Source organism: Rhincodon typus, chromosome 34 (genome assembly GCF_021869965.1).
Source record: "Rhincodon typus isolate 14 chromosome 34, sRhiTyp1.1, whole genome shotgun sequence".
In the NCBI taxonomy this organism is placed as follows: Eukaryota; Metazoa; Chordata; class Chondrichthyes; order Orectolobiformes; family Rhincodontidae; genus Rhincodon; species Rhincodon typus.
In genome coordinates this window covers 21628571-21651582 of record NC_063365.1, presented here as the reverse complement: position 1 = coordinate 21651582, position 23012 = coordinate 21628571, and the positions used below count along the sequence as shown (strand labels likewise).

Genomic DNA, 23012 nt, shown 5'->3' with positions numbered 1-23012 from the left:
CCCCCCCCCCGCCTCAGTGGTCGAGAACGCCCTCAACCGTGTTTCCCACATCTCCCGCAACTCATCCCTCACACCCCGTCCACGCAATAAAAACCAAAAAAGAATCCCCCACGTCCTCACGTACCACCCCACCAACTTCCGGATCCAACGCATCATCCTCTGACACTTCCGACATCTTTCCCTCCCCACCCTTATCTGCTTTCCGGAGGGACCACTCTCTCCGTGACTCCCTTGTCCGCTCCACACTCCCCTCCAGCTCCACCACACCCGGCACTTTTCCCTGCAACCGCAGGATGTGCTACACCTGCCCCTACACCTCCCCGCTCACCCCCAGCCCAGGCCCCAAGACGACTTTCCACATCAAGCAGATGTTCACCTGCACATCTGCCAATGTGGTATACTGCATCCGCTGTACCCGGTGTGGCTTCCTCTACATCGGGGAAACCAAGCGGTGGCTCGGGGACCGCTTTGCAGAACACCTACGCTCTGTTCGCAATAAACAACTGCACCTCCCAGTTGCGAACCATTTCAACTGCCCCTCCCATTCCTCAGATGACATGTCCATCCTGGGCCTCCTGCAGTGCCACAACGATGCCACCCGAAGGTTGCAGGAACAGCAACTCATATTCTGCTTGGGAACCCTGCAGCCCAATGGTATCAATGTGGATTTCACAAGCTTCAAAATCTCCCCTCCCCCTACCGCATCCCAGAACCAGTCCAGCTCGTCCCCGCCTCCCTAACCTGTTCTTCCTATCCCCTCCTCCCACCCGAAGCCGCACCTTCATCTCCTACCGACTAACCTCATCCCGCCCCCTTGACCTGTCCGTCCTCCCTGGACTGACCTATCCCCTCCCTAACTCCCCACCTACACTCACCTTTACTGGCTCCAAACCCGCCTCTTCGACCTGTTTGTTTCCTCTCCACCTATCCTCTCCTCTATCCATCTTCTATCCGCCTCCCACTCTCTCCCTATTTATTTCAGAACCCCCTTCCCCTCCCCCTTTTCTGATGAAGGGTCTAGGCCCGAAACGCCAGCCTTTCTGCTCCTATGATGCTGCTTGGCCTGCTGTGTTCATCCAGCCCTGCACCTTGTTGTCTCGGATTCTCCAGCATCTGCAGTTCCTACTATCTCTGGCATACAGTCTCTCTGGTTAAGCAGGGGTCAGCTTATCCAATTGAAATATTGCGTTGGTTCTTCACTTGTTCATCTAAATACCTTAAGTAATGAGTTGTTCAAGAAACAGGCCCCAGAAAAGGATATTTTAGCTTCTTGTAGTCAGATTTATATGTTTTTAGATTTGTTTTTTATTTGGATAATTGTATTATAATGAATTAAATTAGCTTTACTGACATATACTTAAATGAGTACAGTGAAAAGTTTACAGTCACCGCATTACAGCACCATCTTACGTACAAAGGTACAAATACTTAAGATCAAATTCTTAGGAAACAGAAACAAATCAGAAAAGTAAAGAAAGAAATGGACCAGCATCATAGGTCATAGGAATAAATGATGAAGAAGTAAAAAGTTCAGAATATCAGTATTTCTGACCCAGTCCATGCTCGTGCCTAGCCTCAAGGAAGACCTCCACCACCTCACCAGACCCGGCAATGTAGGAGTCACCTCATGTTTGGTGCCATCTCCTCGCCACTGGGTCCAATTCGCTGATGCTGCTGAACCCACACTTGCCCCACAACCAAGTGTCCCTGCCTCCGCTGCCAGGCTAGGCCACAAATCCTGCTTTGGCAGCAGATGTTTTGTTGGCGCTGCCAGCCCTGATTACTGGAGGAGCTTTGCTGCTGCTGAGAGTGTGCATTGTGTGAATTTAATGTAACTTTTCCCATCTGTATACACAGAGTTTATGGTGCTTAACAACTGTTTGGTGACTTTTGTCGATATTTGCTTTTCTTTTAGGGCCAGGTGTAGTGCATTATTTTACGCACTCTCACCCTAATGGGTGAGACTGTACCCTCCTGAGATCCAGCTGCCAGGACTGAGGTTGAAGGGTTAACCTGGACTAACTTTGTCTGTCTAAGCCAGTCATCCCTGCACAGTGGCTGATAAGTTTATGCTGTTCCTGAGCCTCTCGTTAAGTTGGGTGTCTGTAAATATTTGGTCGTGAGCTGAATGTCATTCTCCCATAGGATGTAAAAAGGTCTGATCACTTTCTTCTCCAGCCTGCTTCCCACCCACCCACCCCCACCAACCCCCTCCTGGAAATGCTGGCATTCTCGGAAAACTAATTTGCCTGGATCCATTTTGTCGAGCCCTTTGAAATAGCACTTCAAACGCACTTTGAAAATGACCAGATTGGTGACTTCTGAAAGGGAAACCTGCTGTGAAATCAAGTGTCCAGCTGATGTCACAGATGCAGTTCATTTTGTAAGCTTAAAAAGCATTGGGTTTTTTATTTGCCTTTTTCTTTATTATTTGCTGTTGCTGCTGCAGGCATACTTGTATCCGAGCTGTTGCCAAATTCATCAGCTCCTCCTGTTGCTGTACGATGTATTATTTGGCATTGGCAATAGATTCAAGTATTTATGACACAGACTTGTACTAAGAGTCTGTCATACCCTTCATGACCTGGCCAGGGTTGGGGTAATGCCAACAGGGGCCAGGGTTGGGGTAATGCCAACAGGGGCCAGGGTTGGGGTATTGCCAGTTGGGGTGGGGTGATGCCAACCAGGGGCAGGTGTGTGATGATGCCAACCAGGGGCAGGTGTGTGATGATACCAACCAGGAGGCAGGGGTAGGGCAATGCCAGTTGGCAAGAGGTAAGACCAACAATGGGCAGGGAAACACCAGCGAGGAAGATGTACCAATGGTGGCACTTTCCACCACCTAACATGAATGTTGCTATGACTGCCCAGGCAGCAGCTCTAGGTATGGCCTGTATTGCGGAGGGAGTGCCTGCTGACCAAACCTGACACTGAGTTTAAACAACACCATCTGGCTAAATGACCAAGCTGTTGCTTCACACTGTGATTGTGAATACATGAAGTGGATCAATCTAACTGAAATCTTTTAAGTCTCTACCTATTCATCAGAGGAGATCTGTTTTTCCAGCTTCAGCAGTGTCCTGGGTGGTCAGTTTGCAAGGTTAGCCTTCACTGGTGCTACTTTCTATTAACTTTTGTGTCATGTATTTGGCTGATGGCCTTGTCTTTCAGTCTCTGGCTTCTCAATGTAGAAGACAAGGTAATAAATATAATATTTTTAAAGAAAAAACAAAGGGGTAGTTTTGTGTGGCACTGTTAGCTCCTGGATTGGTGGCTCTATTCTAGCCTCTTTGGGTACATTCCAACAAATGTGGATTTCCAAGCAATGTGTTGAAAGGAAATGTCCTTAAAATTAACAATATTATGGATACATCTATAAATGCATTCTGTAAGTAAGCATTCTATAAATGTGGTGGGGAACATGGGGTAGCAGACCTTAAGCTGCTACAGTTGATGTGGGGATTGAACCTGCACTGTTGTCCTCTATTCTATCCTACACTCTAGTCAACGAAGCTAACTAACTCCATTAAGCTAATGTTCAAGCATGTGGTCAAATCAAATTACCTTTAAATAGTTTCAGCAAGCTCGCTGCATAAGTAGAGACCTCTGTGCCCTAACAGAGTAACCAATGCTGTAATCAGGTTTAAGACTGAAGTAAGTTTCCTTCCTTGTACAGAAAGATACTGGAATTCTGAGCTGTAGGAACAATGTGGCACGAGAACCAAAGTTCAGATTGGTGACTTCCGATGAGAACTAGAGGGGGAAAAATACAAAATCAAAAAGGTTTTGAGTGACTGCAAGAGGAGGCAGGAGTGGGAGGCCAGGAACAAGAGTAAAGGTCAGTGATAGGGTGCAAGGCAGTGATTAAGCGTCAAAAGGGGTGAAAGTAGATAAGAAAATTTTTAAAGAGAAAACATTTTGCAGAATGTAGGGAAAGAGCAGAGAGACAGGACCAACATTGTGGCTCTTGAAGAGAGTCCGTGCAGAAGCATTAGGGTAAAATAACTCTTCACAATTCTGTCATCTTGGGGCTATGGAGCTAGAAGTTTCTGAAAAGCACCAGTATCTCAGTCTCAGTCAGTGGAGATTGCAGCAATACTGACATTCCCAGTACTAGTGGTTAGCTAACTGTGACAATACAATGGCTTAAAGAGGTTATTTTGTCCTGGTTTTCTTTTTCCTGCGAGGTTTTAAGACAGAAGTGCCAAGCTCTCTCTTTGTAAAGCCAATAAAATAAACAGCTTGTGAGGCCTTAGATTTTTTAAAAAGTTGGAACAATAGAAGTAGCCTGAATGGGTCTGGTCAAACTTGCTCAGAACTGGGATTTTTTGTTTTTTTTTCAGTAGCAGTTGTTGTTGAGGTCTTGAAGTGGAAATTATTCCCCCCCCCCCGCCCCGGCACCGTTACAGTTAAAAGCTGGGGTTCTGTTCCTGCTGCTTGAGTTGCATGTGAGACAATCTGTTTTCTGACATTGCCATTTGCTAAGGGTGTGTTTTGGGATGTTCATATATTGGAACATTATAATTAGTAACAGTTAATGTATTTGTTATTCTGTTAAGCATTTTGTCAGAGCTACAGCTAAGCTAAATCTTTTTATTAGGTAAAATACAAAATAAAAAGTATTTTTTTTTTTTGCTTAACATCAAGTAGTTTAACCAATCAAATTGCATTTAGAACACACCACCATACATTTACCTTTTTTCAAAACAAGAAAAAGTTAGAGGCCAGGCTACCCACCTTAATATACTTTGAGGGTGTTTGGCCTGGTCCATAACAGTAACCGTGTAGAGAAGGTGATCCTTCTTTGCCACTAACCATATTGATTGTAAACACAGTTGTGAGCTCGCCTAGGTCAGCCACACTGTTTGTACTTTTTATTCCCCATTACATGTTGTAAGTTCCTACATTCGTCCCTCCTTTGAAAATTGACCTTTGATCAAATCTAAGTCCCAGGGAGCATCAGAAGGTTGAAAGTGAGGCTGTTTGTTCTGAGCAATAATTGTGCCTTGCTCCAGGCCTCTGTTCTCACAATGGTTTTCAGAACTGCCAGAACTCCCTAGTGACATATGGCTGATGCTAAGGAAAAGTAGACCATATGGTCAATTTGAGACATTGATATTTCTTTCTGGATAATTACTCTGAGTGATTATCCTTCAGCGGAAGTGGACGCTGCAGAGCATAGAGCGTTGTGAAATGTGATCCCATTGTCACAACTAGTTATCTACCCTTTAGCAACATCACCAGACATGGGTTAATTGATCAAGAACAAAAACAAAGTTGCTAGAAAAGCTCAGCAGGTCTGGCAGCATCTGTGAAGGAAAAAACAGAGTTAACGTTTCGGGTCCGGTGACCCTTCCTCAGACCATTGATCTCAGCCAATGGGTTAATTGATCATCCATTGCAGCGTTGCTTATGGGATCTTCCTGTGTTTCAAATAGTTGCTTCCTTCAATGGTGAGTGTATTTACAAAGTATGCAATGGAATGCTTAGTCATGATAAAATATTGCTCTGAACAACTTGGACTGAGGCACTTAGAGTCATAGAACCCCCTACAGTACAGAAACAGGCCATTTGGCCTAACAAGTTCACACCAACTCTTAAAAGGTTCACCCAGACTCCGCCTGCCCCCTTCTTGTGACTCTGCATTTCCCATGGCTAATCCACCCTAACCTGTACATCTTTGGACTGTGAAAGGAAACCAGAGCCCCCAGAAGAAACCTGCACACACAGGGAGAACGTGCAAACTCCACACAGATGCCCGAGGCTGGAATCAAACCTAGATCCTTGATGCTGTGCATCAGCAGTGCTAACCACTGAGCCGCCATGCCACCCCTATTGTAGTGTTGGATCCAGTCCTGCAGTGGTTGCAGTACGATATTCCCTATACACTGCCTGTTTTACCTTGGCATTGCCCATAAATCCAGGCATCATCCTGACCACAAGAGCATGATACAACTCCAGCATCTGTTATCTTCCAACTCGCTACCTATCCTCTGTTATTTGTCTCTGACGAGTTACCTTGTATCAGTTTACATGCTACACTTGAGGTCAAAACATGAATTTTAACCCCTTTTAATCTTTGAAAGCATTTTTCCTTCACTTTTAATTTTTTTTCTTCTAAAGTAAACAAACTGTTTTGGGAATCCTTAAGGAGTAAAATCTGTAATTTTCTGTAGTATGGTTCCTTGCAGACATCTTTGGGAATTGATTAGAATATAAACTATTCTCGTACTACCATATTGAATGTGTGTAATTTTCTTGATTTTTGAATCGGGATAAGCCCATTGTATCTGAAATTCAACAGAATGGCAAATTCTGAGAGTTCCGAGACTGCGAGAATCATGACATCGGACAAACAGGAAGGAAACTAACAACAAGAGTACATGAACACCAACTGGCTACAAAAAGACACGACCAATACTCACTCATCTCAATCCACATGGACAAGGAGAACCACCACTTTGACTGGGACAACACCGAGATCCTGGGACAGGCTAGGCAGAGACAGGCATGAGAATTCCTTGAAGCCTGGCACTCCACGAAGCAGGCTATTAATAAACACATTGAACTCGACCCCATATACATTCCACTACGGAGGAAACCCAGAATTGAGGCAATCCATCTCAACGGACTCCAGAGTTTAAAAACCAGGCTTCATCAGAGGCTGCACTGAGGATGTTACCAAGCACGGTAACGAAACGTCTGCGGAACAACAGACTCGAGCCAACCAACCTCAAGAAGTGGTAAATGTTTCTGTTGGGGGTGGGGATTGAATTGACTTGGGAAGGAAACAACTTCTACAGAGCAGGACTTCCCAAACTGAAGGTCAGAACTCCAAATGGAGTCACCAGTTGAAATATTGATATCTTGACCTTTTTTAAAGACTACAATAGCTGCTGTGGAGCTCTGATGGAGTGGCAACAGCTTGACTCCTACTCCTGAGAAACCCTTTGCTCTCAGCCGCCTCCCCCTCCAACCCACACCTATTGTTCTCCCCCAACACCTGCTTTTGCAGGTCTCTTCCCCTCTGCTCTATTCTCTAGCCTACCCCCATTCTCTCAATTCACAGAGAGATTGTGGCAATTTTCAAAGCTCTATATAGCAACCGGTTTCCTCCCACAGTCCAAAGATGTGCAGGTTAGGTGGATTGGTGATGCTAAATTGCCCATCGTGTCTGGGGATGTGCAGGCTGGGTGGGTTAGGTGTAGGAAATGCAGGGTTACAGGAATAGGGTGGGGGTCTGAGTGGGATGCTCTTTGGAGGGCCAGTGCAGACTTGATGGGCCAAATGGCCTGCTTCCATACTAGGGATTCCACGGTTCGAAAGCACTGTGATAGCTTGGTTTTCTTAGCACATCAGAAATGTTCATTTCTCAGGCAGGGTTAGGGTGGGGGAGAGACTGGTAGGGAGGCGTTATTAGATTTCCTGTGTTGATTTTTAAATAACAAAACATGTAAATAGAGGTGTTTAAAACAAACTGGGATTGCAGTAAAGGGGGAGTAGAGTAAAATTGCCACAGTCCACTGGACCATAAGGTTTCTCTCTCACTAGAGAGACGACTGCTAGTGGTTTAGCCTGAGGGTCAACTCCCCTCGGGTGAGGGGAGAAATTGAGAAGGAGAGCCCTTCATGGTAAACTCCTGCGCTGTTGGCACCACTCTGCATCACAAACCAGCCGTCCAGCCAACTCTGCTAACTGACATGCCCCACCGTGCCAAGAAGCAGATTAAACATTTTTCTCACTAGGTGTAAATTCTCTTCCTGTACATACTTTAGCTTCGAGGAAAGAATGGAGGCAACCAGCTGTTTTAATGGCGATCACTTCTGGTTCAATGGAAAATTCTCTGCTTTTATGGAAAGTAAAAGTTGTTATTCAAATACAAGAATGAAGTTGATAAAACCCTGATGAGATATTACAATATGATTTTTAAAAACAAAACATAAAACTGAAATATGTAGGTAGCCAGACAGCACTAAACTGCCACTTTTCAATGCATGAAGCCTATTGCAGAATATCTTCCACCTGGTGCAATTACTATCAGAAATGATATATCTGCTGTCTTGGGTATACTTATGTTCCTGTGGGCATGTATTTAATCTTTAGGAGATGTCTCATGATCTGCGAACATTGTTCGCTTCATTTCTTACAAAGATGCTCCAGTAAACATTGATAAATTGTTTTAGCTTCTACGAGTAATGTGTAGAGCAAAGCCTCAACAACAGCAGACTGGAGTAGAACCAATCTAAAGGAAGTGGGGATTAAGGAAATGACATGATGGTGACACAGCAACACTATCAACATTTGAGATGATAAAAGGTTAGTTTTTTTTTTAAACCCAGTTGAGGTCCATTCACATAAACAGTAAAAATCAGACCCTGTGATGTTTCAGGTACACGCTCTTCAGAATGAAGAGATGCTGGATATTGTGGTCGTGTTTCACTAAATTTATTTTAGTCTCCAATAACCTTTTGGCTGTGAGCCTAACAAAACTACCCATGATTATAAACTCTTCATTCTAAATTTTACCACATTCAAAGTGGTACACTTGTCTAATCTGTGAGTGTAGAAACATAGGAGCAGACATCATCATCATTCGCGGTCCCTCGCAGATGAGGATGACTCTCTTCCACTCTCTGGGTGAGTCAGTAGGTGGTTGTACAGACTGATGGGGCTACCGCAGGCTCTGTTACACTTGGGGTAGAAGGTGGTCCCAGGAAGGGGTGGGTGGGGCTTTGGTGTGGCAGCGCACCCCTTACGGTGGTTTTGCCCGGCTCCCACCTTTTCCCGATGGCAAGGCTCAAGATGCTCAACGCCTTCTCGGATGCTCCTCCTCCAGTTTGGACGGTCTTGGGCCAGTGATTCCCAAGTGTCTGTGGGAATGCTGCACTTCTCCAATGAGGCCTTGACGGAAAGTAAGTTATTCAGCAACCACGCCTCCCTCCCCAGCTGACTCTGTGATAAGATCATGGCTGATCTGTCTTTATTGAAAATTCCACTCTCGCATCTACTTCTCACTTAATCTTTTAATTCTCTTCCCTAACAAGAAACTATCCGCCTCCAGTTTTAAAAGTATTCAATGATTCCATCTCCACCACCTTTTTGACCTAATGTTCCAAATTAGCATAGCTGTCGGAGATAAAACAATTCTCTTCTCTGCCTAGAAAGGATGACCCCTATGTTTTAAAACAATGGCCCTTAGTTCTGGACTGACCCCAAGAGGAACCATTCTTTCCATGTCCACCTTGTCCAGAGCATTTAGGATCTTGTACACTTCCATCAAATCAAGACCCTCCGCCCCACCCACCTCTGCACTACTAAACCCATGTGGAAAAAATTTGTCCAACCTTTCCTCAGAAGAAAAAGCCCATACGTAGAGTCAGAGTTTAGCGACATGGAAACAGACCCTTTGGCCCAATTCGTCCATGCTGACCAGATATCCTAAACTGATCTAGTTCCATTTGCCAGCATTTGGCCCATATCCATGTATACCCTTCCTATTCATGTACCCATACAGATGCCTGTAAAGTGTTATGCCTCTAAATTGTACCAGCCTCCAGCACTCCCTGTGACAACGCATTCCATATGTGCACCACCCTCTGTGAAAATGTTGCCTCTTGGGTCCCTTTTTTAAAATCATTCCCCTATCTCCTTCTAAACCTGTGCCCTCTAGTTTGAGACTCACTCACCCAGGGAAAAGACCTTATCTATTCACCTACTCATGCCCCTCATGACTTTTATAAGGTCACCCCTCAGCCTCTGATGCTCCAGGGAAAATAGTCCCAGCCTATTCAGCCTCTCCCTACAGCTCAAACCCTCCAGCCCTGGCAACATTCTTGTAAATCTTTTCTGAACCCTTTCAAGTTTAACAACATCTTCCCCATAGCAGGGAGACCAGAACTGCATGCAGTATTCCAAAAGTGGCCTCACTAATCTCCTGTACAGCTGCAACGTGTCCTCCCAACTCCCATACTCAATGCACTGTCCAATAAAAGGCAAGCATACAAAATGCCTTCTTCACTATCCTGTCTACCTGCTCTCATGGAACTATGAAGCTGCACTCCGTCTCTTTGTTCACTCTCCAGGACCTTGCCATTAAGTGTATAAGTCTTGCCCTGATTTACCTTTCCAAAATGCAGCACCTCCCATTTATGAGATAGTAGGAACTGCAGATACTGGAGAATCTGAGACAACAAGGCATAGAGCTGGATGAACACAGCAGGCCCTTCTTGGGTCTAGGCCTGAAACGTCAGCCTTCCTGCTCCTATGATGCTGCTTGGCCTGCTGTGTTCATCCACCTCCCATGTATGACTCATTCCAGATACCAGAAAATGACAGGCAGTGCTGCTCTGATGGTAAGAGTTCATAGGAGGGCCTTTAGCCCATTATGCCTGACCTGCATTTGCTCAATTTTTAAAATTTGGTTACAGCACAGGAGACCATTTGTCCCACTTGCGTGCTGCCTGTTTGCAACAGCGTTCTTGCTAGTCCTACATCCTACTGTTTTCCTCTAGCTCTAAATGTTTTCCCTTCAGGTGCTTGTGCATCTTCCAATTGAAAGCCATAATTGAACCTCCCTTCACCTTGCTTTCAGACAGGGCTTTCCAAATCCTAATCGCTGCTGTGTAAAAGATTAGTTCTTCATGCTGCCTTTAAATCTGAACCAAAAATCTACCAATTTAAGGTAACCAACCCTTGTACAACATTATGGCACACTGGTAATGTCACTGAGCTAGTAATTCAGAGACTCCAAGGTAATGTTTTAGGGATATAGGTTCAAATCTCACCATAGCAGATGCTGAAATTCAAATACTAGTCTAATGACAATGTAAATACCCATCTGGTTCACTCCTCATATCTTTTAAGGAAGGAAATCTGCCATCTTTCCCTGTCTGGCCTACGTGTGACTCCAGTCATGGTGCTGGCTCTGAAATGGCTGAAATACCCACATCCCGAATAAGATTGGCGAGAAAGCCTTTCCCTATCTACACAGTTCAGACCCTTCAGAATTTTAAACAAGTCTCTCAAGCCCCTGTCAGATAAGCAAACAGAACCTTCACTACCACTCCCCGCATCAGTCATAGAATCCCTACAGTGTGGAAGCAGGCCATTTGGCTCCTCACACTGTTCCTCTGAAGAGCATCCCAACCCCACCCTATCCCTGCATTTTCCATGGCCAATCCACCTAGCCTGCACGAGGAAACCAGAGCACCCGGTGGAAACCCACACAGACACGGGGAGAATGTGCAAACTCCACACAGACAGTCGCCCGAGGGTGGAATTGAACCCGGGTGCCTGGCGCTGTGAGGCAGCAGTGCTAACCACTGAGCCACCATACCACCTGCACTGAGCCCTGTGACTAAAGTCACTCAACTCTGAAAAGTTTCTCAAAAGTTTTTTTCAATGCTGTGGGCAAGGGAAAGCTTAGTGTCCAGAATTGAGCCCTAACCCGTGTTATTGGAGGGTCTTGATGGGCTGAATGGCCTGCTTCCATGCTGTGAGGATTCTGTGATATGTGAAAGGTTCCATTTGTAAATCCCAGGATCCCATACACTTCATTAATGCGTAGTTTAACTCAATTGGATGCACAGTGCAGGAAGCTTTATTCTGCGTCACTAATGTCAAACCCATGTCAGATTTTCTTCTTTGATACTTGGTGTAAGGAAAAGATTTGAAATCTATTTTACTAGAAATGCTACCTCTCTCACTTTAAGCATGACGTGCTTTTTTTTCCCTTTTGATCTTGCAGCTGATGCACTTGGCATCAGGTTGAGATGAAAGGAAGGTCTTTTGTATTTGCCTGCTGAAATTGCAAATGATACAGCCATGTATCCGGCCAGCCTTCTGATGGATTAGAAGGCGTGCAACAAACAAAGGTGCTTATTTCAGAAGTGCACGTTCTTACTCGGATGGAGGGATTCTCGGTGTTCACTGTTTTGGATTTTATTGCAGATTTAACACTCCAAGCACTGCACTGTTCCATGAAAGAAATCAAACAATTTAATTCCTTCCATAAGCCTTGTTTGGCTACTGTGTGAAGTTCATTTTAATAATCCTTGATACACTCCCCATTTTCTCCTCTTGCTACTCAAGCAAGGGGCAATCTTTTTTTTGCCACAAGGAAGAATCAGGATAAAGCTACAGAGATTTTTAAGAACTATTGAAGTGTAATTAATGACATAAATCTGCTGCGGGAGCACTCGGGCCTCTGGGTCAGAAGACTGCGAGTTCAATTCTCAGAGGAGGTGGTAGAGGCGTGTACAATTGCAATACTTAAAAGACATGGATAGGAAAGGTTTAGAATCGTATGGGCCAAACGCACACGAATGGGATAAGTTCAGTACAGTCATGTTTCATACTGTGTGGCTGCAGAGCTCTGGTCTTGAGATCTGTCCTGAAACTTCAGTGCTGTGTAGAAGACCTGTTGCACTATTGGAAATGTTGGGTCCAGAACATCTGATTACTGCTGAAACAGTTCAGGGAGGAATGTCATGTCGGGGGGTCAGGTCAAGAGTGTCGGACTGGGGAAGAGAGTGAAAATGTTGGTGGTTAGTAAGTGGGGACGTGGTGGTGATTTTGCAGTTCCTCTAACATTTCCGTTGCAACTGTTTAACATCAGAAGTCTCCAGCTCTACCCGGGTTGGGGACATTTTTTTTTAAAGAGATTTCCAGGTGACGGCAATTACATGTCAAGTTTCAACTTCCCAGGCAATTCCTGCAGAGTCAGTTACATTTGGACGTCTGTGTTGCAACAGCTACGCTCCTACTGGGGAATCTGAGCTGATGCCTTTCAGATGGATAATAATGTACTCCTGGGAATCTGAGGAATTGGGGCAGGTTCTTTGCAATTGGATGGGTACAAACTGGATGAGTTGTGCCTCAATATGACTGAGAGGTAACCCAAATTAGAAAGAATTAAAGTTGGAAACAGGATGTTGGAAAAGTGCTAGGGAGGCTAGACTTCCAGCAAGATGGCGGCAGGGTAGGTTGCTCCATTTTGGAGCACCATTCTGCTCGCCAGTTCCCTTTTTTCCTTTTCACTTTTTTTTTTTTCATTTTTCTCCTCTCTCTGCAGTAATTCTATTTCCCCACCCTTGCCTTTTTTTTTTAATTACCTACCTAAAGAGTTGGGTCGTGATCAGGATCCACGTGGCGGGAGCTGAACGCATGGGTCGAGCGTGGGCCAGAGCGATGGCGGCGGGAAAAGAGTGGGTTGGTTTGGCGGTGAGAGCGGGACGGTGAGGCGGCGGTGAGAATGGGCCTGTCGCACAGCAGTGGCTGCGTCCTCCTGGGTGTCCTAGCATTTGGAGCAGTGCCTGCACCTTTGTGGAGATGGGACTTGAGATTCTGAGATCTGGACTTTTTTTTTTCTTGCTTACCTTTTTGGCTGCATTAAAATCTTTTAATTCTGCTTTTTATAACCAAGTAGGCGCCGGTGAATGGCAGCTTTGTGCACTTTTTGCTGTACTTGTGTATTCTTATACTTAGTACATGTGTCATAAATAAGATAGGAGAAACAAAGCCAAACATGATGTATATTTCATAAGGGGAATAATTTCTAATAACAAAGTTAAGGGTGCTCTAGCTGAATGCACACAGCATCAACAACGTGGTAGACTATCCAAAAACACAAGTAGAGATACATGTGTGTGATCTAATTGCCACAACAGAAACATGGCTGCAAGGTGACTGGGGCTGGAAACTGATTCAAGGCTATTCAGTATTTTAGCAAGGACAGATAAAAAGCAAAAAGAGGTGTAGTTGCACTCCTAATACAGGATGGGATCAGGACGTTTAGTACGGGAGGATCTCCAGTCAAAAGAACAAGGAGCAAGTGATGGAAAACATTGGTCAGACTTGTTTAAAGGTTACCAAATAGTAGTGGTAGTGTGGGACATGGTATTATTAATCAGGAGATGAGACAAGTTTGTAGCATGGATATCACAGTTATCATGGGTGACTTCAATCTACATATAGACTGGGTAAACCAACTGAGCATTTAAAGTCGTGAAATGGAATGTCTTTTAAGATGATAAGTTGAAGAAATGACTGAGACATGCCGTTTTGGATCTAGTTTTATGTAATGGGGAGAAAAGGTAATTAGTCTTGTAGAAGGAACTTTAGGGATGAGTAATCTTAACATGAATGAATTTTTATAATGCGTTCGAAAAGTGAGGTATTTCAATCTGAAGCAAGAGTGTTTAATGAGTAAGGGAAATTATGATGACAGAAAGCACATATTGGCTGAGGTGGACTGGGAAAAATCAGTCCAAAGGCATGACTTCATAGTTCATTTAAAGACTTTGCTTTACCTTTTTGTATGGCTTTTAGCAATTATACATTTCTTCAAGGTGCAAGCACTTCAAGATGTGTTAACTGTTGCTAACAAAGTAAGTTTGGGATATATAAGGTGAAAAGAAAAGGCCTTTACAGTAGGCAAAAATAGCAGTAAATCTGAGCAATGGGAGGTTTTTAGATTAGAGCTCAGGTGGCCCAAGAAACTGAGGAAAGGGAGAATAGAATATAAAGGCAATCAAGAGGGATGTGGACTGCTTAGAGGCAAAAAAGATTTTAGTTTAGAAAGGCCTCATGGGACGATGCAGCCTTGGTTAGTTGAAAGGCCTGTTCCATTTATCCCATCCTTTATAATACATTCTAGTATTTTCCTTCCTACAAATGTAAGGTTAATGGGTCTAAAAGTTCCCTGTTTTCCCTCTCTCTATTCTTAGAGAACGGGGTGACATTTGCTCCCTTCCAATCATCCTGTAATCTGTAGAATTTTGGCTGGTGAGTTGAATGCATCAACTATCTCCATCTTCAACACTCTTGAAATGTAGAATATCATGCCATGAGAATTTATCAACTTTCCACATATTTGTGGATGCTACAAAGCTAAGTGGGAATGTGTGTTGTGAGGAAGAGCTACAGAGGCTTCAGGAGGATTTGGACAGGCTTAGTGAATGGGCTAGAACATGGCAGTTGGAATATAACTTGGAAAAATCTGAGGTTATTTACTTTGATAGGAGGAACAGATGTGCAGAGTAGTTTTTAAATGGTGAGAAGTTCGAAAATGTAGATGTCCAACGAGCCTTGAAGCAAATGTACAGGTGCAGCGAGCCATTAGGACAGCTCATGGAATGTTAGGCTTTACTGCAAGAGGGTTTGAATACAAAAGTAATGAACTCTTGCTTCAATTTTACAGGAGCTTGGTTAGACTGCGCCTGGATGCTGTGTGCAGTTTTTTTTTATTTGGTCATCTTATCTCCAGAACGGTGGTATTGTAGAGGGAGTACAGTGAAGGTTCAGCAGAGTTCTTCCCAGGATAATAGGACTGCCTTATGAAGAGATATTGGGAAAACTGGGCCTGTATTCTCTACGGTATCGAAGAATGAGAGGTGATCTCATTGAAATGTACGAAATACTTAGAGTTAGACAGGGTGGATACAGGTAAGAAAACCCCCTGGTTGGGGAGTCTAGAATTGGGGAGCACAGTTTAAAACTGAAGGTGGAAATCAAACAGGTTCATAATGAAGAGAAAATGTATTTTTGTTTTTGCCCAGAGGGGTGTAAACCTTTGGGATTTATTTAGCTCAGAGGGCTGTGGAAGCTCAGCTTTTGAGTGTTTATGATAGTGAGAGGTTTCTGATTTGCCAATGGTGTACAGAGTTGTGGGGATGGGATGAGTAAAAGGTGTTGAAGTGCTGGATCAGCTGTGAGCTATTAGAATGGCTTGACAAGCTGAATGGGCTGTTCTTGTTCCTTCAGCTCATGGTTACTGTACGACTGCATCCTCTGTGGTGAATGTTTAGCAGCAGATGGTGCAGCTCTGTAGCTGGCACGTTGCAGAATCTGTTCCCTTGCATAGTCAGCACGGATCTGCACCAGTATCTACTTCGGCTCAGCAAAAAGCATTCTTCCCTCAGAATCTGCAGGTGCTTGGAGTTGGACTTTGGGAACCAGGGAGACGAGCATTAAACCAAATGCAAAAGCTAGGCTGACATTTTGAGGGCAGTACTGGGTGCATTGCATTGAGAGGTGCTTGTCTTCTAAGGACAAAATAATAAACTTGGGCCCTGTCTCTGGAAGAGATGCCTGGATACTAATCTCGGAAGAAAGGGGCTTGGAAACAGTACCCAGGCAGTAGTTAACTCTTCACCAGATTACCTTTAATTCACAGGGTAGTGTCTTTGAGGCTGACCATCAGTCATAAAAAAACTTGTCCAAGTTCTCACAACTTATCACATCACATTGTTGATCAGCTGCTATGTGTTCTACACTGTTTCATTGGTTGTGATGTGTTCCGGATCTTTCTGAAGTGGTGAAAGGCACAATATGAGCTGAGTAAGTAATTGGCCCAAGCTCAAAGCTGGTCTTCAGAACGGCCGCATGCTTCACTGGACTTCTCTCCCCATTTTCCACATCTCACCACGGCCCACGTCGTTCAGGTCAAGACAAGATTCTACCCTTCAGGTGCCAGTGAAGTTTGTAATACAATACGTGGGGCTCAAAACCCATGATCCCACACTTCTTTTATATTCGTATATGAATTGCTCAAAATGGAATTCTACAAAACGTAGTTCCTGAAGATGTGAGACTTTGTTTGTCTGTCTTCTGCTCGGATGCAGTTGGAAATCCATGTCAACCATAACATGAAGGAGCAGAATTAGAACATTTAGCCCACTGTGTCTGCCTCACCATTCGATCATGGCTGATGTTTCTCAATCCCATTCACCTGCCTCCCCTCCCCTCACCCCTCACCCCCCACCCCATGATCTTTGCTCCACTTAGTAATCAACAATCTATCCATCTCTGTCCTAGGTGCACACAATGACTTGCCCTCTGTGGCAATGAGTTCAAATGTTTCACCACACTCTGGCTGAAGCAATTCCTCGTCATCTCAGTTCTAAAGGGTCGTCTCCTCATCCTAAGGCTGTTCCCTTGGGTACTCATCTCTCCGAGAGGAAACCACTTCTCCACATCCAATCTATCTAGGCCTCTCAGTATTTTGTAAATCGCAATGAGATTTTACCCTCTTCTTCTAAACTCCAAGTACAGACCCAGAGCCCTCAAGTGCTCCTCATACGACAAGCCCTTCATCCCGGAATCATTCTTGTAAACCTCCTCTGGGCACTGTCCAAGGTCAGCACATACTTCCTGGGATGCAGGGCCCAAAACTGCTCGCAATATTCCAAAGGTCATCTGAACAGACCTTGAAACAGCCTCAGCAGTACATCCCTGCTGTTATATTCTCACCCTCTTGAAATTAACACTACTTTGCATTTGCCTTCCTAACTGCCAACTGAAACTACATGTTAACCTTAAGCAAATTCTGAACTAAGACTCCCGAGTCCCTTTGTGCTTCAGATTTCTGCATTTGGACAGTAGTCTATGCCTGTGTTCTTTCCTGACAAAGTGCATAATGTCACACACCTTCCCACACTGGTATTCCACCTGCCACTTCTTTGCCCAGTCTCCTAGCCTGTCCAAGCCCTTCTGCAGCCTCCTGCTTCCTCCAACACTACCTGTTTCTTGTGTCATCTGCAAACTTAGCAATAATGCTGTCATTTACTATGTCTTCATCGTTTAATGTGTGTGCCATGATCCAGCTGGATCACACTTTTTAATGCTCTTCGCTCAGTGAGGGAAGTCACTGGATAGGAATCTGCATCTTGTACAGATGCTGATTCATTTGCATACCAGGCAGTTCTACAGATGTGGGTGTCAATATTGGCTTTACTGTGTCTGTGGAAGTGTGATATTATTTTTGCTCTAATTACGCCCTCGAGCTAATGAGTCCTGGACATAATTAGGTTATTTATAAAACCAGAAAATGAGAGTGATTGGTTATAAAATTCAGCTGTTTTTGTTACAATTGCTGCTGTCTTTTTTTTTAAATATGTTAACATGCCTTTATATCTCCATATGAAAAAGGAAGTCTTTTTGTCTTGACTGTAAAGCCTCCTGATGTCAATTTGTTTCAATGTGAATATAATTAGCTATATCAGTGAGAGGCAGTGGGAAGAATCAACAGGCGCATATGGCCAGATTATAGGAACAGCTGGCAGTCTGTGATTTTCACTGCCTGATGAAGCAGACTAATAAAACAAGATATGGTCATGGTAACAGCTGCACAATGATAGAAGATGCTCCTTTTTTTTTTTGTAAAACTGTAATGTCAAAGAATAAACTCAGCATTTACTTCATTACACTTGATCAGGTCAGCTCTGTTGATTTTTCATTTCCTCCCTCTCCTGAAGGAAATCGGATAACATTTGACACCTTTTTAAGGAATCGGGGAGAGAGCAGTGCAGGGATGGGCAGTTGTCAGGTGGAGCTGGTAGTAGAAGAAATGTTATATACCAACAGACAGACTTCTCTGCTAAAGTTTCTCCCATCTCTCTCACTGTGGACTGTCCAGTTGATCTACATAACCACACTGCAAATGTACTTCATTGACTGTGACACGCGCTGCTATCTCCTGAGAATGTGAAAGATGCAGTGTTTGGAGAGTGGCAGTTTTATTTGTGATTTCAGAGTGCTGTTCTCCGCTTCACCAGTTTTGTGGGTGCTGAGGCTGAAGCCCACTTTATTAAAATAATATTCATTGTATTCTGAACAGATAATACTTTGTAACCGCAGCATGGCTGAGACGAGTTGATACAGAAGTATTTAGTCTAAGCTGCCGTGGAGGCTGAGCAAACCCTCATTGAATCGTAGAAATGCATAACCCACCCCACCCCTCCCACCACCAATGAGACAATCCACGTCTTTGGGGCACAGTAATTAAAATACAGCTCCATATTAGAAGAGGTTTATAATGAATCTGACAAAACGATCATTAACCAGCTAATTTCCTTACCCAAGAGCTCTCTTTCTTTTTCTATTGATTTAACAAAATCAGTGTAACTCCCTCATTCCGTTAACATGCCAGAGGTTTTGCTTTTGCAAAGTTAAACGACTATTCCGCAGAACAAAACCTTTAACTCTCTCATGCTGTCAAATTCTGTAATATTCAAGAACAGCTGTAGGGTCATGCATCACAGAAACAGACTCTTCAGTCCTGCTAGTCCACATTGACTAAGTTTCCCAAACTAAACTAGTCCCACTTGCCTGTGTTTGGCCCATATCCCTCTCAACCTTTTCCTATTCATGTACCTGTCCAAATATCTTTTAAATGTTATAACTGTACCTGCATCTACCACTTCCTCTGACAGTTCATTCCACACCCTATGTGTGGAAAAGTTTCTCCTCTCACCTTTTAAATATGCCCCCTAATTTTGAACTCCGCCCCCCCCACCCCCACCATAGGAAAAAGACCTTTAGTTATTCACATTATCTATGCTGCTAATGATTTTGATCACCTGATTCTGCAGGCACGCAATTAAAATTATAACTCCCCCCTCTTTTCACGGGGGAAAAACTGCTTCAATTGAAACTTGTATCGCTCCCTGAAATTGGAGACTATGCGTACAATGTTTTTACCTATCCATTCACAGAATGTAGGCATGTCTGATTAATCCAGCATTTATTACCCATCCTTAATTGCCCAGAGGGCAGTTCAGAGTCAACCACATTCCTATGAGTTGGAATTCTATGAAGGCCAGACGAGGTGAGTATGGCAGTTTCTTTCCCTAAAGGGAACCACATGTTGTTTACCTGACATTTGACAATGGTTTCATGACCCATTGTTAGACTCTTAATTCCAGATGGGAACTTAAACTTAATTCCATGAATTTGCTATGGTAGGACTCGAACCCAGGGCCCTTGAGCATTACCTGGGTCCTGGATTAACAATCTAGGGATAATGCCACTTGGCCATTGCCTCTGCAGCATCACACCTTTTAATTCACCACCCATTATGCAGCTGGCTTTTAGTGTATGGTCAGGCTTAGCTCGGTGGCCACTACTGTAAATTCAGTTCCTTTTGTTAGTAAAGAGTGTCAAGAGATATAGAGTTATGGTAGGGAAATGGAGTTGTAGTTGGCTGTTGATTTCATTGGTGCTAGACGTTCAAGGGACTGAATAACCTCTTGTTGCTAAAAAGAAGTCAGTTGTTGTAATTGGCTTGAGCATAACCTTGTATTTTTGAAGTAGAGTTAATAAATACCAAAGTGTGTCAGTGGTCTTTCTCTTGCCTGTAATTAGTACAAGAGGGTTTATCGTGTCTTTTTTTTTTCTTCAAACAGGACAAATTGGAACAGACGTAGCACTTGTATCTGGGCGTCAACTTTGTTTAATTCCAGTAACAACAGCTTTTTGATGTCCAGTAGCAAGAAGGAAGTGATGTTTTTGTTTTTAATTCAAAATGCTGGAGAAACTCAGTAGGTCTGGCAGCATCTGTGGAGAGAGAAACAGTTAAAATTTCAAGTGTGATATGACATTTCTTTCGAACTCGAGGTGAAGTTCAGCCGCTCAATTATCCTTTTTCACTGAGACCTTGCCTCCTCTTAATTATTTACTCATTCATAAGAATAGAATTAGAATCCCTACAGTGTGGAAACAGGCCATTTGGCCCAACAAGTCCACACCGCCCCTCCAAAGAGCATCCCAGCCAGACCTATTCCCTTCTGCATTTCCCATGATTAACCCACCTAATCTAAACATCCCTGGGCACTATGGGCAATTTAGAATGGCCAATCCACCCTAACCTGCACGTCCTTGGACTGTGGGATAAGATGAGTATCACTGACAGGGCCATCACTTTTTACTGAACCTCAATAGACCTTGAAGTGGTTTGCTGGACTAATTGAGGGCAGTTAGGATTGACCACACCTTTTTGTGGGTCTGGAATCACATAGGCCAGACTAGCTAACGATGCCGGATTTCTTTCCTTAAGGGGTATTGGTGAACCAGTTAGGCTTTTACAGCTGCTGTTGTTAGATTAATGAGGAAGCATCTTCTCAATTGGTGAATGAGGTGGGCAGTGGCAGGTCAGTTGTGAAAATATGGTGAGATCAGAAAAATCAGATTCTTGACATCGAGGGGAAAAATGTCTGATTTTGCGTCCAGGTTTGGAATGAAGAGATGGGAATCTCGCTAATGAATAGTGAGAGGTCTATTTGAATGCATTAGCACATCATTGTTACATAACCTCGCTGCTCTCTTATGCAGTTTTCCATTCTCCCAGAAACTGGACAGTGATGTTTCCTGATTATGAAAGACAGTGAATCCAGCTCACTGCTTACTCGTCCAGCCTTCATGAAGGTGTAGAGAAATTACTGAGGAAGCGATGGGCCAGCAGTGAAGATGCAGCAGCTGAAGACCCTCTCTGGAAGGGTTGACATCCTCGATGCTGTTTCCTCCAGATGAGCACGATGTGGTGTTCCCGCAGACTGAGGATGTCCTGGGACGCTGTGACAGAATTGTACCAGATGCTGGAGTGGGACCTGTGAGATCAAGGTGGCCATGAAAACGGTTATGTTAAACTTTTATGCAACTAGCTCTTTCACTAGCTGTTCTGAGGATGCTGCCAGACCTGCTGAGCTTTTCCAGCAACTTTGTTTGTTTTTGTTCCTGATTTACAGCATCCACAGTTGTTTTGGTTTTTATTTAACTCTTTCCAAGAATCAGCTGGGGAACTTGAATGATAAAATTTTGTTGGAAAATGCGCACGTGGGCGTATCGTAGTGTATGATTTTTGCTTGTTCTTTGATGAATGACCTGAGTGTTTAAGGGCTATCAATTGTAATAATTATGTGCTAATCTGTTACTGAAAAGGTGAAAGACTAATATTTGTTAATGTCTATGTGAAATCTAAAGATGAAGCACATCTCTTCAACAGTATTTCCAAATTTTAACATCTTATTTGTTAGAAAGAAGTGGAAGTTCCAAAATGTACCTATTGCATCAAGGCAATAATAGGCTTCATGGAGCATGCAATCTGCATCCTGACATTGCGCAGTTGTACGTGCCCTTCTCTGGATCTGGCTTTGTTTTTAACCTTTTTTTTGTTCTTTCAGACTTTGAATATTTTAATTTAGCAACAAAATGCATTTATGTTGACCGGTAAATGTAAAGAAAAGCCAATTATTGTGCCATTAAAATTGATTTGAAGTATCTTTATCTGCGGTTATTTTTTTTTCCTAATCTATGTGGATCCAGTTTCTTAAATCTTTACAACGGTCAAGGGATGACAGAACTTGCAGCAGGATCATTACATGCAACCATTTACATACATTTTCGTTCCAAGTGTTTCTAAGCAGCGTCCTTGTTAGTTGCAGACAAAACCATTAAGAGTTTGGCTAAGATATCCTTCGACAGGGAGTTAGGTTTACGAACCTCACTTGGCATCTCGCCATTTCACACAGCTTTTGTTTTCTTGCTTTTGACCTACTTGGCCATCCTTTTTTCTTGTATAGTATCATTGGTGACACAAACCCCATCAGATATGGCTATACACTTATCCCTGACCTTGCCAACCTAGCTTAGTTCTGAAGTAGGGTCACTGGGCTTGAAATGTCAACTATTTTCTCTCCACAGATGCTGCTAGACCCTGCCGAATTTCTCTAGCAATTTGTGTTTTTTTTGGTTTTGGATTTCCAGCACGCACAGTTCTTTACTTTCCTGTGACTCTAGATCTGCCAAACTCTCTTATACATTTTTCTTTCTTTTTCAATTGCCTCTATGCCCATCCCTGTGAGTACTTTCCTTCTGTCTCTGATATTTCTGTTCTTCTAATGCTGTCCTCTTGAGAGCAGCATCCTGCTTCTTTTGCCCCACTACTGACTATGTGGCAAGAAGATAGAAGCAGTTTCCATTGTAAATGTGCACATGAGGACTAACACAATTTCTCACTGCGTCATGGGGTTTGAATAATTAAATGCAACCAGATATTCCCGACCCTGATTTCCTGTACAGTCCTTGACTTTCACTCTCTGCATCACTATTTATGCGAATGACACAAACAGACATTTTTGAATTTGTTTTGTTTATTACTGTGTTTAAATGGAAGGAAGAAAAGATTATATCTTCCAGTCATTGTCCAAAGATAAGTTGTTTTGTTTTTTGTAAAACTG

General features: G+C 43.5%; 1 long non-coding RNA gene across 1 annotated transcript in view; it reads left to right on the top strand.

The window, feature by feature from the left end:
- LOC125486884 overlaps positions 1–22053 on the top strand; it is a 24862-nt gene extending 2809 nt beyond the window's left edge. Inside the window, exon 2 of the long non-coding RNA XR_007265503.1 lies at positions 21125–22053. This is a non-coding gene — a long non-coding RNA (uncharacterized LOC125486884). The remainder of the gene's footprint in view (positions 1–21124) is intronic.
- Positions 22054–23012: the final 959 nt, after the last annotated feature.